Source organism: Balaenoptera physalus, assembly GCF_965194825.1.
Source record: "Balaenoptera physalus genome assembly, chromosome: 10".
Taxonomy (NCBI): Eukaryota; Metazoa; Chordata; class Mammalia; order Artiodactyla; family Balaenopteridae; genus Balaenoptera; species Balaenoptera physalus.
In genome coordinates this window covers 111624798-111641470 of record NC_138889.1, presented here as the reverse complement: position 1 = coordinate 111641470, position 16673 = coordinate 111624798, and the positions used below count along the sequence as shown (strand labels likewise).

The window sequence follows — 16673 nt, the reverse complement described above, 5'->3', positions numbered from 1 at the left end:
GAGGGTGGCAGGGATGCAGGGTTCTAAGTTCTGAGATTCCACCTCCTCCCCGTGGGACCAAGACCAGGACGTAAACCAGTTCCCAGCGGCAAAACGAGGCGAGGAGGCTGGCCATCCAGGGTCCCTGTGAAGAGCCCCCCGCCAGTGACTCCACCACTGTCCCCCGCCGCCCCTGCCGGGCGCGCACCCACCTCTCTCCCGGGCCTGTCTTTCAACTCGCGAGGCCGACTTGCTCCCTGCGGGCTCGCTGCGGCCTCCCCTGCACAGATGTTCGTCGCTGGCTGAGTTTCCGCCCAGCTCAGCGAGGTCCCCGGCCCAGCAGCTCCAGCAGCACCCTCGGGCTTGTGGAAGTGCGGATTCTCCGCCCGCCCCGGCCCCGGACTCCTGCGCAGGGCCTGGGCCAGCACCTAGCGGCACCTGGGTCTCTGCCCAAGTCGGGGCCCGGCTAGCACCTGGTCCCTGTGGTTCGGAGCCGACCGGCGGGGGTCGCCCTGAGGCCAGGTTGCGGGTCTGGCCGTCCCACTGCGCTTGGCGAAGCCGCGGAAGGTCGGTGGGCGTGCAGGGCCATCTTCTACCAGCCTGGGCTCACGAGGCCGGCCCTGACCCAGGAGCAGGAGGGCTCATGTGAGTGCGTGTGTCCATGTGTCTGTGCGTTCAAGGAGGGAGTGGGCTCCACAAGCTCATCCCTGGCACACATCCCGAGCTCAGCGCTGGGGCTGGGGGTGGGGAGATGGCTCTCTGGTCTCACCCACCCCGACGAGAGCCGGTCACCCTGGGGAGGTCCTGTGGGGACTCGGTGTCCCCAGCACACGGGGGGCGGTGGCCGCCCCAGCACAGCGGGGATGAGGGCTGGCCGGGCAGGGTGTCGGGAGCCTGCGGCCTCGGTGAGCGCCAGTCCTGGTCACCGTTGGTGGGGTGTGGTCACCTTTCATCGGCAAACTTTTTGAGGCCCATCAGGCACCTGGCACGTGCTCGGCCAGAGCTGGAGAGAGACGCTGCCGCCTGTGGGCTGGGGCCCCGTGGGGAGTGAGGGAAGCAGGGGCGGAGCTGGATGGAGCGCCCTCCTGCCCCTGAGGCCCAGATCCCACCCGACGCTGCCTGGCGTGGTGACAGCGCCCCGTCCGCAGTCTCTGGTCCTCCCGGCCCCCGTTCCCTTTGCTTGCCCGGAGTTCTACACCCAACGCTTTCATCAAGGTCTGGGCGCTCGAATCACTTCCAGGCCCCTTCTGATTCCTGTGAGGTCCCCGATCCACACAGCGAGCGCATCTGGCCAGGTTTCTATTTCAGAGCAACTTTCCCAGCAGCGGCCTTTTGGAGGATGGATTGGGGCCGAGGCCAAGGGCCGCTGTGAGCCAGCGGGGGTGCCTGTCCTGGGGCCCGAGAATACAGGAAGCCCACGAGGCAGCAAGCTCAGCCGGCGCTGCGCCCAGGATGCTCCTGTAGCTTGGAATCTTTCCCTAAAACACGGAGGCGCTGCTTGTTTCACTGAACGTGTGACCTGATGCATTCTCTGGCAGGAAACTCCAAGACAGACAGGGACCCTCGGGAGGGATCAGGACCCCACAGCAAGGGGTCTTCCTGCTTTGCCCGGCCCTGCTGGTACCCGGCCGTGTGACAGGTCCCACCACTGCCCCCAGGAAAGCTGCCCCGGCCTTGGCGGGCCAGTTGACGAGGGTGGAGGGCAAGGAGCCCAGGCACCGTGGGCGGGAGGTCTCGCCCTTGCCCAGGAAGGCGACGTGGGAACCGTTTCAAGCTGTCCAAGTGCCGAGGCCTGGACCACACCGGTGCCTGTGTTACCAACCTGGGTTCTTGGCCTCCTTAATCAATAGAAATTTATCAGAGGCCAGATGAGAAATTCAGGCAAGGCTGTACTGGGGCTCCCGCTGCAGCGGGGGGGAGTGAGAACAAGTAAGAGGTTCCCTTGCTCACTTCCCGAGGGGGGGCGAGCTGGTTCCTTCTATGGCGTGAGGGTAGGGGTGTGTCCAGGGGTCGGGCTGGAGGGGTGGCTTAGGTGGTCTGCCCACCCCTTTGGTGGTGTTCTGTGCAGCGGGCATGCGCAGGACCCTGCTTTTGCTCCCGGCTCTTCAGAAGTGGCAGTTGGGGTTTTGGTCTTTTTGTATCTTCTTGTCCATAATTTGCCCCAACTGCACAAGCACACAGTTATTTTTAGTCCCTTATAGATTCTGTGTATTTTGTTGCTCAAGGAGATGTTTGTCCAGGTGCCAGCGCTGCAGCACAGCAGCAAAGGGTCCCAGGTCCCAGGTCCCAGCCTGTCTCACCTGGAGTGCAGATCTCACCGAGCCGTCAGATACATTCCACGTAGAGCCTCAGCTGGAGGCCGAGGAGGCAGGAAATCCTCAGTGGGGAAGCCGAGACATCGAAACCAGCCATCCTGCGTTTGAACTGTGGCTTCACACGCTGGCAGCCAGGTGACAGGCATCCCAGCCCCCTGGGGCTCAGTTCTCCCACCTGCAGATTGGGGACAACGTCAGCCCCCGGGGTACTCACGATCCAGCCTGTGAGATGCCCAGCAGGGCATGGGGTCTGGGGGACCCGCATGTGTGCCATCCCTCTGTCTTCCCTGTGGGGCAGCAGTGGTCCCGGGTCCCATGAGTGACCACAGACACACAGGCCAGCCCCTGCAAAGACTCCGGTGCGGGCCATGTGTGATGACAGTCGAAAAACTTAACTTTTTACCGACTGTACCTGTTGTGTGAATATCAGAGGGCCAGAGCTGGTGAGGAGACGTACCTTCCTGCTTTGTGTTGGAGCCGAGACCACCAATGACACTCCCAGGGCAGCCAGCAGGGGCACAGGGAGTGGAGGAGACAGAACACAGAGGGACTTGCTGTCACCAACACCAACATCGCCGTCACCATCTCAAAGCAAACGGTGCTCTGCTCCCCCTGGGCAATCGGCTGGGTCTGGCCTCATGGCAGTGGCCCCCTTGGTCCCCTTCTGCGTGGATTCCCAGCTGGTACAGACCCAAGCCCCATTCAGCTGGGGCGGGTCAAGGGCACAGGAATCAGCAGAGTGGACGCAGCTCCTTTAACGTGTGACGGCCAGTGAGTGAGTGAATCCAGTGACCAGAGCATCTTTTGGCCGGAGGGAGGCGAGGCCGGGCAGGTGCCCACTGTGCCAGTTAGACAGTTGCCTTTCCTCAGGACACCGTGCTGCCACCTGCAGGAAAAATGTGGTGAGCGATGCACAGAGCTGCGGGGACGGTGGTGCCTTTGTGCGGGAAGGATGCTGCAAGGCTGTCAGTCTCCGGGCGCCCCTTCCTCCTTGGGCCGTTCTCACAGTACCAGTCTTGCTTTATTTTGGAGAAAAAAGACGGGAAGTCTGGCACAGGGTGGGGGCAGGGCTCAGAGGAAGGACCGGCCATCTGCGTCCAGCTGGGTTGACCAGGGCCTGCCAGATGTGAGGCAGCTGCCTGACTGGCCTCCAGCTGGGCCTCAGCTCAGGACATCAGAACCAAGCTTCCCTGCTGGCTCCTGGGGCTGACTGCCAGGCGAGCCTCTCTGGGGTCCAATGGCCAGAGCCGGGTCCTGAGATGGGCTTTCCCAGCACCCCCGTGGCCTGGCTGGGACAGTGCCCCTACGCAGGGCTCCGGGCCTCCCAGCATCAGAGGGCTTGAGCCAGAAGAATCCTGAGGACAAAGGAGAAAGCAGAGGCTCAGGAGAGGCGGGCAGGAGGCCGGTCGGGTGGACAGAGAGAGACGTTGGCTCAGAGCCCGCCCCAGCGGCATGGCAGGGCCTGGGACTTAGCTGCTGGACCTGCATCCTCACTGGTGACCCAGGGACAATGGGATGGCCCTGCAGAGCTGTTGAGAATGAGGGCCACGTATGAAATGTGCGCCACAGTGGCACTCGGCCAGCGGTGACTCACAGTTGTCACAGGAGGGGCCCAGGGACTTGGTGACAGCGCTGGTTTTCTCCCAACCGAGGCCCCCCGGACTCAGGAAGCTGGTCCAGAGGAGCCCGGAACCCCCGGCCACCGGGGCTCAGGTGACGAGCCTGCCCACTGAGGCCCAAGCCAGCGCAGGAGGTGACACTTCCCGAGGGCCTGCTCGTGCCAGGAAAAGCGCCAGTGCTTTCCAGATACCCCATGAGGATCCAGGGTCCCCAACGTCACTCAAGCACTAAGGACATGGGGACAGACGTCCAGGCCCCTCCTCCTGGGCCAGCAGCCACCAGCAGCTCAGAGCTGGAGGGTGCTTGGTGTTTCTGAACAGCCACTCGAGGTCGGGGGACCCGCGGGGACTCCGTGAGCGAGGTTGGCGTCCAGCTGCTCTGCTGCTCGGGGAACGGCCTCACATCCACCTGGAAAAGCTGAGGAATTTCCAGATGGCTTGAGGGCTTCAGTGGGGCTCTGAGGGGACCCGTAGGCCACGGACTGGTCTTTGTCCTGAAAGAGAAATGTTTTCATTATGGAAAGGGGTGCACACCGCCCCCTCCACTGTCCCCTCCCACTGAGCCACTGAGCTGGCTTTAAGCAAAGCCCAGCTGAGGACCATCTCAGCCCCGCAGCCCTTGACCCTGAGCCCGTGGGTCCCAAGGGGCTCCATATGCCCCATACGGCTTAGGAAGCACCTTCATGGCTGTTAGCTCAGGTGGCCCCTCCAGGCAGGTGGTAGAGGGACGGGTGTTAGGGATGAACAGGTGTGGAAATCAAGGCAGAGGGGTGGTCTCTTTGCAAGCTCACCCAGCAGGTCTGTGGTCGAGGGGTGCCCATGAGGACCGTGGTCCAAGTCTGCCCTCAAATTGGGTTTCCACCCACCCCGTGCTCCAGGTTGAGCTTGGATTCCCCTAAAGGAACCCTGCATGAAGCACAGGGCTAAGCCCCCTGAGCTCGCATCCCGGGGAAACAGCGGTGCAGGTGTTTATTTCTCCTTCATTCAAGTCACCATCCTCCATGAGTCAAGAGGTCAGGACGTGGCTCTCTGTCCCCCTGAACAGGTGGCCTCACTTTCTGCTCTGTGACCCTCTTCTCCAAACCAATGTAGAGATACCCGTGATGGAGGGATAGATTGAATGAATAGATGGATTAGATAGCTAGCTAGAGAGATAGATGGATAGATAGATAGATAGGATGGATTAGGTAGAAAGATAGAAAGGTAGATAGATATAGATAGATAGATGATAGATAGATAGATTATGGCGAGATTGGATGGATTGATGGATCGATGGATCAATGGATATTGGAGTAGATAGATTATTGATAGAAAGGTGGATAGGTAGATAGATGATAGATTATGGAGAGATAGATTGGATGTATGGACAGATGGATGGATGGATGGATGGATATTGGAGTAGACAGATAGAAAGGTAGATAAGTAGATAGATAGATCGTCAGGCAGACCTGCAGGCGTACACGGTGAAGACCATCCCAGCCCCCTCGGTGCAGGCTTCCCCTCCCACGCCGGGCCCAGGGCCCCTCCTCCTGCCTTTTCTGCAGACTTGGGATCTTTTCATCATGTTTCCCTCGTGCGAGGCTTCTCTGTGTGGATGTGATGATGAGGCCCGTGGTGGAAACTAATACCGAGGTAATTATACTCACTAATGACACCCTTCATCAAGCCCAGGCTGAGCGCTCACGATACGCAGAGCTAACCAGTAAGTCCTCCTGCCACGAAGTCTCTGCAACTGCAGCCTGGCCCGGAGTCCAGGCTGACCAGGGCCAGGGGTGGAGACAGTCACCGCCAGACGGCACCGAGTCCTCAGGTCCTGGCTCTACTGCTGATCAGCTGTGTGACCTGGGGCCAGCCGCTCAACCTCTCTGAACCTCAGTCTTCCCAGAACCTGCTGTGCTTCTTCAGTATGTTGTCAGGAACAAAAGAGACTAAATGCTCTGTAAATTATACTGTGTTTGGCAAATTAAGAGATATTGGTTATTATTACCCTGCTGCCATATTCAGTGACTGTCCCAAGACCAGTTACAAGAACAGTGACAATGACGATGATAATGACGCCGACGGTGGTGATGACAATGACAACATAGCAACAATCGTGTTATTTCCAGATTTTAGGTCGCACCCTATTGGGGAGGTTCTCAGCCCAGTGCTTGCCGTTCATTATTTCATTTTATCCCCATGGGGAGTTAGCGACATTATCCCGTAAAGCAGGTGGGAAAAGCAGACCTCCAGGAGGTGAGTCTGTGAATGACTGCTGATCTCCAGGCCCTGCCTCTAGTCTGGGGACAGTCTGGCTGTCCTGAGTCGGTCCCTCATTCTGATCCCCAAAGACCAGTGGGTTCCAGGAGAGAATCCGTGTCTTCCCATCCCCAGCCTTAGGACCTGCCTTTGAGAGGGAAGCAGAAACCACTGGCCTGAGATGTCCAAGGCCCAGCTGGATCTGGAGCCTCCTTTATGGACCCCATTCAGTCAGGCCACCTGTCACGACCCTGGGAGACTCCCAGCCTGGCGGGTCCATCGTGACTGGTGTTTCCTCTGTTCCAAGGTGGAAGAAGGTGAGGCGCTGAGCGAGGTCACCATGATTGATTGGTGAGCCCAGCTCGTCCCAGAACTGGAGAGGAAATGGGTCACTCTGCACATGTCACCAGCCAAGGGGAGAAATTTCTGGAAGGAGTCAGGGAGCAGGTGACTTTGAGGGAGAGTCGACCTAAAGCCACAGGAGGGTGGCGGATGGCAGGTGACACCGGCAGGCATGATTACAGCTGGCATCAGAGACAAAGTCTCTGCTTACTCTGTCCACAGGCACCCACACCTTCAGTAAGACTTGGTTTAGTCTCTAAATAAGTCTGTGGATTTAAGATATACAGAGATTCACATATATATGTTCAAAAGAAGTTTGAGATAAATGCTTGTGTGAGACCTTTGAGCAGTTGCCAAGGTGACGTGGAAGAGTAGAGAGAGCTTTGGGTTTGCTCCTTGAAAGAGATATAAACCCAACTAAACCAGACCAAAGTAAAAAAAGGGATTTTTTTTGGTCTTGTGTAACTGAAAGGTCCAGACATCAATCTTGCGTATTAGTTTAGTTAGATTTGCTGTGTAACAAAACATCCCCAAACTTAACAACCACCAGTGTGTTATTGCTCATGAGGCTGGAGTCCACTGGACAGTGTGCCCTTAGCCGAGGCCATTAGACTGGGGACCAGTGGTCCAGGATGTCCTGAGTCACATGGTGGCCAGTTGGCTCTGGCTGTCAGTTGGTGTTGGAGGCCAGTGAGATGATGGGGGCAACTGGGCCGTGTGTCTCTCACCCTCCGGCAGGCTAGCCCAACAGCAGTAGAGAGAGCAGCCCTACCCACAACCACTTTCCCAGTCTCTGCTTGGGTCACATTTGCTACTGTTGCGTTGGCCGAGGCAAGTCATGTGACCCAGCCCAGAATCACGTGGGTGGAGGAAGAGACTTGACCCCTTGATTGGGGGGACACTAAAGTCACAATGCAAAGAGGCGTCTTACAGCGATGGGAAGGATGTATGGCCATTTTTGCAATCTACCATATTGGGCTTCAGGCTAGGCTGGATCCAGGGACTTAAGCAGCATCTCTGCTTCTTCCTTGTCAGGTGCACTCTCAGTCTGGCTCTCCTGGTGGCATAGTAAGCTGACCCCTAGCAGCTCTGGGACTCTGGCTTCCCAGCTCAGGTCCATTAGGATGAAAGACTCTCTCCCAAAGTTCTAAATCCTAGAATTGCCTCTCCCTGGCTCTGATTGGGTCACACCTCTGAGCAGACTCTATGTGTTAGAGGCATGTGATGCTCTCTGATGGCCTCTTTCAGGGACCAGAAAGGAAGTGAGGTCTGCCCAGTCACGTGGACAGGGGAGGAGAGGGGAGTGGTTGACCCAGAAAAACAGGTGCCAAGACCAGAAGCCAGAGGATGCTCCGACGGTGACTGAAACTAACGTCTGTGGAGTGTCAGACGGCCAGTGAAGTGTCTGTTCGTGTATTTTGCCCATTTTTATTTGGGTTGTTTGTCTTTTTTTTGAGTTCTTTATGTAGGCTGGATACAAGTCCATTGTCAGACATATATTTTGTGAATTTTTTTTTGAGTCTGTGGCTTTCCTTTCATTTTCTTAATGGCGTTTTTGATTTTGGTAAAGTCTAATAATTTAACTTTTTTGTTGTTACCGCTTTCTATGTCCTGTCCAAAAAGTGTTTTGCCTATCTCAAAGTCACAAAGATATTCTCCTGTGTTTCTTCCAGAAGATTTTATGGGTTTTGATTATATATTTAGATCTATGATCTGCCTTGAATTAATTTTAGTATAATATGAGGTAAAAGAGGAGTTTCATTTCTTCCAAGTGTATATCCAGTTATCCCAGAACATCCAAAGGACCTTCCGTGGCCTCGATGGAATTAGAACTCAATAACTGGAAGACAGCTAGAAAAACGCAAGTAACACATTTCTAAATAACCCATGAGTCAAAGGAGAAATGACAAGGGAAATTAGAGGAGAGAGACAGCCCTCATCGCCAGGCCAAAGCGGGGACTCATCGCCCCTGGTCTCCATCGCTCCGTCCACACAAACTCTCCCGGAGCCTCCTTGACAAAGAGGTAAGCGATGTGCCTTCCAGAAACCACAGCAAGTTTCCAAGAAGTCGTGCTGCCGTGGAGTGGCTGGTATTTCAGAAAAGCACCTGCAGTTGAGGTTCATTTTCTCTTAAGTCCTCTACTTTTTAAAATTCCAATCATTCATCCACACTTCCATTCAATCAATACAAGTGGAGAACTTTCCTCAGGCACCGGAAAAACACGAGTCCTTGTTCACAGGGAGCTTCCAAGTGAGGGACACAGATAAAAATAAATTGCCGGGTAAATGAAATAATTGCAAACATGCGGCATTCTATAAAGGAAACCCAGACCTCCTTGCCGGGGAGCAGGGGAAGTTGGAGCTGGCCAATGTTCCCCTTGGCTTTTGGTGGATCCTGTAAAAATACTGGTTCCTCTCTGCCTAATATTTCAGAGGACTTTCTGTCTCTCCACGGACCCTGAGAAGCCCTAGAGGGCAGGGAGTGTTTCCAAACCTGCACCGGGGCGACAACCCTCTCCCTCTCAAGCCCAGGGCTGGTCAGGGCCCCCCTCAGGGCCTCCTGTCCATCCAATTTCTGCTTTAGATGATAAGCCCATTGCACAGGGCCTGGTTCTGGGGAGATGCTCACTCATTGATAAATGTCACTGAATCCAATCCCCATCCTTGGGCCCGGGTCACTTAGGGGCAGAGTGGGAGGCAGTGCAGGACAGACCACTGCGGGGCTCAGGGAGTCGGGGCATGAACTGGGCATCCCTGAACTGGAGTCAACTTTGTCCTTGACCCCTTCAGCCTCCAGCACAGCCAGGGCCTCCAGGACCGGAAGGGAATTTAGGGACCATTCGATCTGAGCACTCAGCCAAAATTTGGGAGACCCCTTTATCACCCCCCCAGGTGGCCATCCAAGCGCCCCTTGATTACTTCTGTCAATAGACCACTCTCCGATCCCCAAGGCAGCCACACCATCTTGGAAGAGATGGCGGGGAGCCTAAAGTGAAGGAAACAAAGTATTCCAGGGTGGGGTAGACTCTTCATTATACAGTCAATGCTAGGAAAAAAGTACTTTAGGGTTTCCCTGGTGGCGCAGTGGTTAAGGATCTGCCTGCCAATGCAGGGGACACAGGTTCGAGCCCTGGTCCGGGAAGATCCCACATGCCACGGAGCAACTGAGCTCATGTGCCACAACTACTGAGCCTAAGCTCTAGAGCCAGTGCGCCACAACTACTGAGCCCGTGTGCCACAACTACTGAAGCCCGTGTGCCTAGAGCTCGTGCTCTGCAACAAGAGAAGCCACCGTAATGAGAAGCCCGTGCACCGCAACGAAGAGTAGCCCCCGCTCGCTGCAACTAGAGAAAGCCCGCGCGCAGCAACGAAGACCCAATGCAGCCAAAAAAAAAAAAAAAAAAAGTACTTTATATTTTTCTGAAAATTTATCAGAAAATTCTGCATTTTCTGTGTCATTCAATGGACGACTCGAAAAAGCCAACCAGAGTCTTTCTTCTAGGATCCCGGGCTGAGCCTCTACATTGAGTCTGGCCCCAGGGATCTGGTGAATTCTAGAACTGTCCTGGGCCCCTTGCACGGATTTGGGCGAAGTGTTGCATTGAGTTGAAAGTCGAGGCAGTTGCCACCTCAGACCCAAGGGTCCAGGTGAACGATCTGGGCCAGCGAGTCAGCTCCCACACCACCTATTTTGAGAAATGGGGCCATCAAAAATAGAAAGGCCCTAATTCCACCGCCTGAAACTCTCATCTAGAGAGCTGGTAATAAGCGAAGACAATAAATCCCAATCCTGTGACATTTTCACAATGGAATCTTTTCTTAAGTACTTTGAAATCTTTGAGAAAAAAATTGGCTAAATTGTCTTTAAAGACAGAACAGACGTTGCCAGCAGCTTTGGGTCAGAATAACCTGGCAAAGGCATGAAGGAGGGCCACGTTCACACTTCCACAGCGAGGCTGGCATTTATCGGTCCGAGGGAGCCTTATGCCCTGGTTTGACGTGGCAGCTTATAAAACTGTTAGCAGGAAAGGGAGGTTGTTTGGGAAAATTCTGGTAGAAACAACTGAAATCAAATGTTTCTACTAGTGCTTGGTCAATACTGCCCCAAACCCAGTAGAGTGTCCTTCTTAAGACAAGCAATAAATATATTTTTTAAAAATTAGAAGGTTTACAAGCTCTAGAATTCAGGGTGTTTTAGTGATTGTTTTTTCTCATTCCAGACATTTCCTGGGAGACTTAGCTTTGGCCGGGCTGAAATGTACACAGAGTTAACACTGAATGAAAGATGTTTGCCAAGATCTGTGAGAATAAGGGGCATCCTTTTTCTTTGTTTCTGATTTCTAAGAGCGCCGTCTGGGTGGAAATCGTTTCTGAAGACCCCTCACCATGACACTAGAAGGATATCAATCAGTACTTATGAAATATTTACCGAATACGGGCTTTGGGCAAAGAATTGCGGTAGATGCTATCTGGGTTTTCGGCAGCTCACATTCGGGAGGGGGAAAGATTGTAGGCAAGTACAGCAAGCAGTGTGCTCAAAAGAAAGCTGGTCCTGAAGCAGAAGAGAGGCAGGGGCTGACCTCCACAGGGAGGGGGCTTAGGATTTCTGTGGCAGGGATGGGATGGAGGGACCATTCAGGCAGGGGACACAGCAGGGGAGGAGGAGAGATGGGAAGGTGAGTTGAGGCAGCAGTCGTAGGAAGCTTGCCATTCCCTGGAGTTACTCAGAGATGCTTATTTGTGTCAGAGATGAGCTTGACCTATGGATTAAAAATATTGCAAAAGCGAGAGAATATGGCAGGGGTGAGGCGATGTACTGAAAGTAGTGCCTCTAGGGTCTGCAGACTGAACGGGGACCCCTCTTCCCGCCAGAACTCCATCCCTGCCCACAGGCCTAGTTCTCAGGCCTAAAGAGCAAAGATCCAGATTAAGTCAAATGGCTGGAGGGAACCAGAAGAAAGGCTGTAGGAAAAATGGAGCTAAGGGTAACTTGATGGGCTGGATGCCAGGGGAAAATTGTGTGGAGAGGCTGCTGGAGTGTGGGAAGACTTAGCCATGCGTAGATATGATAAAAAAAAAAAAAGAAAAAACACTAAGCAACTTAGGGAAATAAAGGCAAATATTAACTCCAGGAAAAACAAAAATTGTATAAGAAAAAAGAAAATTTAGTCATACTTGACTCAAAAGCAAATAATATTTACCTAGTTGCAATAATGCAAATCCTGAATAGTGATTTGTGCAAAATTTGGCATGCAACTACTTTGAGAGACTAGGAGAGGAATTGATAACTTAAAGAGATATAAGTACTTCACCATTCTGTAGATATTGCCTAAAGCTGATGAATCAAGAGATTGCCATGAAAGCAATATTTGATTGCAATTGATTTTGGTAAAGTCTAATAATTTGTTTAAAAGTATAGATGATGCAAATACCTAGAGACTTACCTAAAAGAGTTGAAAGTCAATGCGTCTGAGGAGTTGGAGTGGGAGTGGGGACAGTTGTTTGTCTTTATACGCCCTTTAGCACTATTTGACACATGCGTATTCTTAGATGTATTTATGTACACACACATGCATGCATGTATGTCCTACTTTGATTTACAAAATGATAAAGAGGAAGAAAGGAAAAGAACAAGCCCTTGCCTTCTACGAGGGGAGTGTGATGAAGGCTAATAGAGTATGAAAAGGAGAGAAGATGCTCGCAAGGGCATCTCTGGAAAAGCCCCAATCTTCTCATCATCAGAAGAATATGCCATTTTAAATCCTCATTTTGCCTTTAAACTTTCCAAAACCATGAAGGAAACCATGATGCCCTTGGGGCAGGCACCCATGAGACCAGGAGCCGCTGGAGATTTGGGCTCACATTTTTGTCTGCGTGTTGCCTTCTTAGCTGGAAAGCCAGGGTCCTGCCCCTTTGCCCCCCAACACACCTGCTGTCAGGGGCTGCCACCAGGGGCTGCTGGGCCCCGTCACAGCAGGTGAGGGGATGCATTTGACCATCTTTCCGAGAGCGCGCAGCCTTGCCTGGGTAGCCCCACAGTCCCCCTGTTTGCGGCTGGGGGAGACTGTTGATGTCTCCAGAGGGCTGGGCACTGCTGGGACTCATTGTGGCAGGGACGGGGGACCCCGAGCCCCAGGTGGATTGGGGGCTCGACAGGGAACCTTGAGCCCTGTCTTTGCTCAAACACAGGTGGAGAGGTGGAATGCCCACTGCAGACATTTACAGGGGAACGCAGCCCTTGGCCGATGCTGCTCATTCTTTTAAAACAAAACAGCACTGTTATTTCCCAGCTGCTTTCCGTTCCACTTCTCCGGAAAATCCACCCCTACTCCAGGTTCAAAGGCAGCACCATCAGACTCACGGCTCCCTTGGGAGGTCGTGATGGGACGAGAGCTGGGGTGTTGCAGCCACCCAGACGTGGGCGATTCCCAACTCGGGATCTTAGCAAACCCCCGGGGCCCCAGTTTCCTCTGCGAAGTGAGAAGAAAATACAGCTGCCGAGGTTTTGGTTGTGAGGAGGCTTGAAAGCAAGGGATTCTGCAGAGCACGAGCACCGAGATCACAGGCCTCCAGAGAAGCCCCTCCCCCTGGCAGCCCTACCAGCCATGCCATCCTTAGCGGCTGCCTTTTTACTCTCTCTTCTTCTCACAGTCTCTCTTGGCCTTTTTTTTTTTTCCCTCTAAGATAATCCTCGATATGATAGCGAATTTTCAGAGGTAAATGCACAGACGAAATCACACATTTCCAAAACACCATGTCTCACATGGGGAGAAGCATGATGGTATTTTCTAACACGTTTCTCTCTTGGCAGGAGATGGTAGAAGAATGACACTGCAGCTACAAGAGCAGAGACTCTGGGGCCCCAAGATGGCAGGGCACAACTCCAGCCGAGCCCCTTCATAGCTGTAAGCCCTGGAGCTCCAGAGAGAGGCAGGCAGGGCGGGAGGGGGCAGAGCACGAACCTGGACCTGGACCTGGGAGGTGGAGGCAGGGGGATGGGAGAGGTGGTACCCTGGCCCGGAGCCTACAGAGCTGTGGCAGCCTTTCAGAGAGGACCCCAGCCCCCAATGGTCACGAGATGCCAGCCTGGGGACCAGGCTGGTATTCACGCTATCTGCATCGTCTGGAATTAGTTCTCCTTTGATGATTAGGGCTCTTGTTTTGGTGCTGGGCTCTTTCTCATGGGACAGGTGGGGTATGACTGGTTGGATCTGTTTTCCAAGGGAAACAGCAAGACCCTGGAGGCGGCCTGGGGGGCGGTGATAAGAACCACCCAGAAGTTCCTTCCAGCCCTTCTCTGCTCCAGGTCAGAGGATCCTGTGATCAACTCCCCAGAGGGGTCTGATCTCGCTGACTCTACTGTCTGCACCTCCCCCGCTGCAGCTGCCTATCTTCCCACCGATGCACCAAAACTTCCCTTGTCAATGTCACCAACCTCTGCATTTGGGCAAATCCAGGGGCCGAGTCTCATCTCACCTTCTCTCCAGTACTTGACACGCTGATCACTCCTGCTGGAAACGCTTTGTTCATGTGGCTTCTAAGACGCCATGGTCTCCTGTGTTGGGAAAAATAGGGAAAGACTTTTAAGTGGACAAAAAACAACAACACAAACTCCCCACAACTTTCCTGAGTGTCTTGTGTACTGCACCTGTCGTGTTTTTCCCTACTTTTCATGGAGCTATTTTATACGTTGCATGAAACTGCTGTGGATTCCCTTGCTCGGAAATGCAAATTAACTGTGGCTCCTGGAATGCAACTGCTTTTTGTCCTGTGGGCAGAACTGTCAGGAATGTATGTAAATTTATTTCTGGATTCCTTGAGTCCTCTGTAATGTCCTTTGAATTCTCCTTGGAGCTGGTTGTAACATCTGATTGGTTTCCTCGTTAATTAGTGAGTCCGACAAAATCTTAGGTGTTCATTTTATATTCATATGAGCGTCATGATTTTGCCTTTTGTTTATTCTTTGCTCCTACCTTCCTGGCCATTCCTTCACCTTCTTTGCTGACCCCTCCTCTTCTTCCCAGCTTTACCTGAGGCCCTTGCCTTGTCCTTAGATCTCTGTGCTTATCTATCTACCAGCCTCCCCAAGTGATGCCGTCCAGCCACTGGCTTAACGACCAGAGATGGTAGAGGTCCTCAGATATCCCCCTCCAGTCCCACCCTCCACGATGGGCCCCAGACCAGCAAATCCAGTGTCCGCCACATGGCCGTTTGGCCGTCTAGCCGGCTCCATCAAGCAGGCCACCACTGACTCTTGCTAGTCTCCCATGTCCATCACCCCCAACCCCACCTACCCTCTGACTCTTGGCCAGAGGGGTCTCTGTGGCCCCACCCACCTCTCCAGCCTTCCTGCCTCAGTCTCCCCATCACTCACTGCCCTTCCCAGCTCAGGCCTTTGCACTGGCCATTCCTTCCACTGGGCATGCCCTTCCCTGCAATATCTGCATGGCGAGTTTCTCGCTTTCTTCAGGTGTCAGCTCAGATGTCACCGACTCCCAGGCTTTTCTGCACCTTCCTTTGAAAACAGCATCTCCTATCACTTTGCGGCCCTTTCCCTGATTAGCTTTTCTTCAGAGCATCTGGCACATATCACATTACTTGACATCTTCATGTACCTTTTTGTTGCCATCTTGTCCATTAGAATGTGAACACTTTTGTCTGTTTTGTTCATCACTGCAGACCCAGAATCTAGAAAAGTACGTGGCCATAGTAGCTTGTCAATACGTAGTTATTGTGTGATTGATTACTTTCCCTACACGACAGCTCCCTTACAGGTGGGTATAAGCATAATAGGCATAGATGGGGACTCAAAAGATGAACTAAAACACTGCAAGCAGAGGAAGACATATGAGCAAAGTCACTTGGGCGAGAAAAGTCTACCACTGGTCTCCCATGTGCTTGTCTGTCTATATGTGTCCCATTTCAGTTCAATTCAACAACTCTCTCTCGAGGGCCTCCTGTGTGCCAGGAACTATTTTGGAGCTGAGATCCAGAGAGGAGTAAGACCTGGTTCCAGCCCTTGAGAAAATCAGTGCAGTGAGAGGAGCAGGCTGTGTAGACAGCTGACGGCCAATGAGGCATTGCTCTGATAGGGGCGCCAGGCAAAGAAGAGGGAAGACACAGGGTCCATTCACCCTGAGAAAGTCAGGACAGGCTTCCCAGGGGACAAGCAACTTGAGTTTTGAAGGATGGACAAGAGCCTGATAATGGACAAGATTATCTATAGGAAACGGTTTGTTTAAAAAAATTAAGTCATCTTATGGGACTATAATATTTGTTGAGAAGAATTGTATCAATCAGGGCAACCAAGGTTACACTGAAGTAACAAACATCCCCCAAGTCCCAGCAGTTTTAAACAACGCCAGATGATTTCTCACTCAGGTAGCACGTCTATCACAAGTCAGCAGGGATCAGGGACAGAGAGAAGAGAGGCTCTGTTCATTGTAGTCACTTGGGGCCCCAAGCTCAGGGAGCAGCTACATTCTCAAAGTCCGCCAGCTGCCGTGCAGATGGAAAGAGCCCTAGAGAGTCGCAGGCCAACACTCCAAATGCTTGACCTCCTTCTATGCACAATTCATTTGTCAGACCTTGTTCCATGCCTCCCAGTTCCCACAAAGAAGACAGGACAGCAGCCCTGCATGTCGAGGAGAGAGGACACACACGGGTGTGCACAGGCAGACTCTGATGGTGTCCAGGACCCATTCTTATTCTCCTTCCTATAGCAGAAGCCCAGTGGGGTGGGAGGGAGTTGGCCTCCAGCCCAGCTAAAAGGCTGTGTTTCCCAGATCCTGTCCCTGCCAGGTACGGCCACGTGATGGTTATGAACAACGAGATGTAAGTGATGTTCTGGGGGAGCTTCTGAGGAAAGGGCTACAAGGGGCAGACCCAGCTGGCGCCTTTTCCCCTCTTCCTGCCTGGGACGCATGTCTGTGCTAGAAGCGGACAGTCATCCTGAAAACATATGGCGGCCAGAATGAGGGTAAGCTCTGCACACCCGGCTGGCTGAGCAGCTTGCTAGAAAGCATCCTGGACTGTTTGTCTTGCACGTCTCATTATGTGGGGAGGACAGATCCCTCCCTCATTAAGCCCATGTTTATAAACAAGATCCCTGGATCCAACACCCAGAGATTCTGATCATGGGTCTGGGGTTGGGTCCAGGAACCTTCTCTCCTAAAAAGTT

General features: G+C 53.2%; 1 long non-coding RNA gene across 1 annotated transcript; it reads right to left on the bottom strand.

The window, feature by feature from the left end:
• Positions 1 to 2055: 2055 nt before the first annotated feature.
• LOC309668338 lies at positions 2056 to 16233 on the bottom strand. Its single transcript, XR_014268194.1, has 3 exons — positions 14161 to 16233; positions 13970 to 14048; positions 2056 to 4407 (listed from the first exon to the last, which is right to left on the bottom strand). It is a non-coding gene; the product is annotated as an uncharacterized lncRNA (long non-coding RNA).
• Positions 16234 to 16673: the final 440 nt, after the last annotated feature.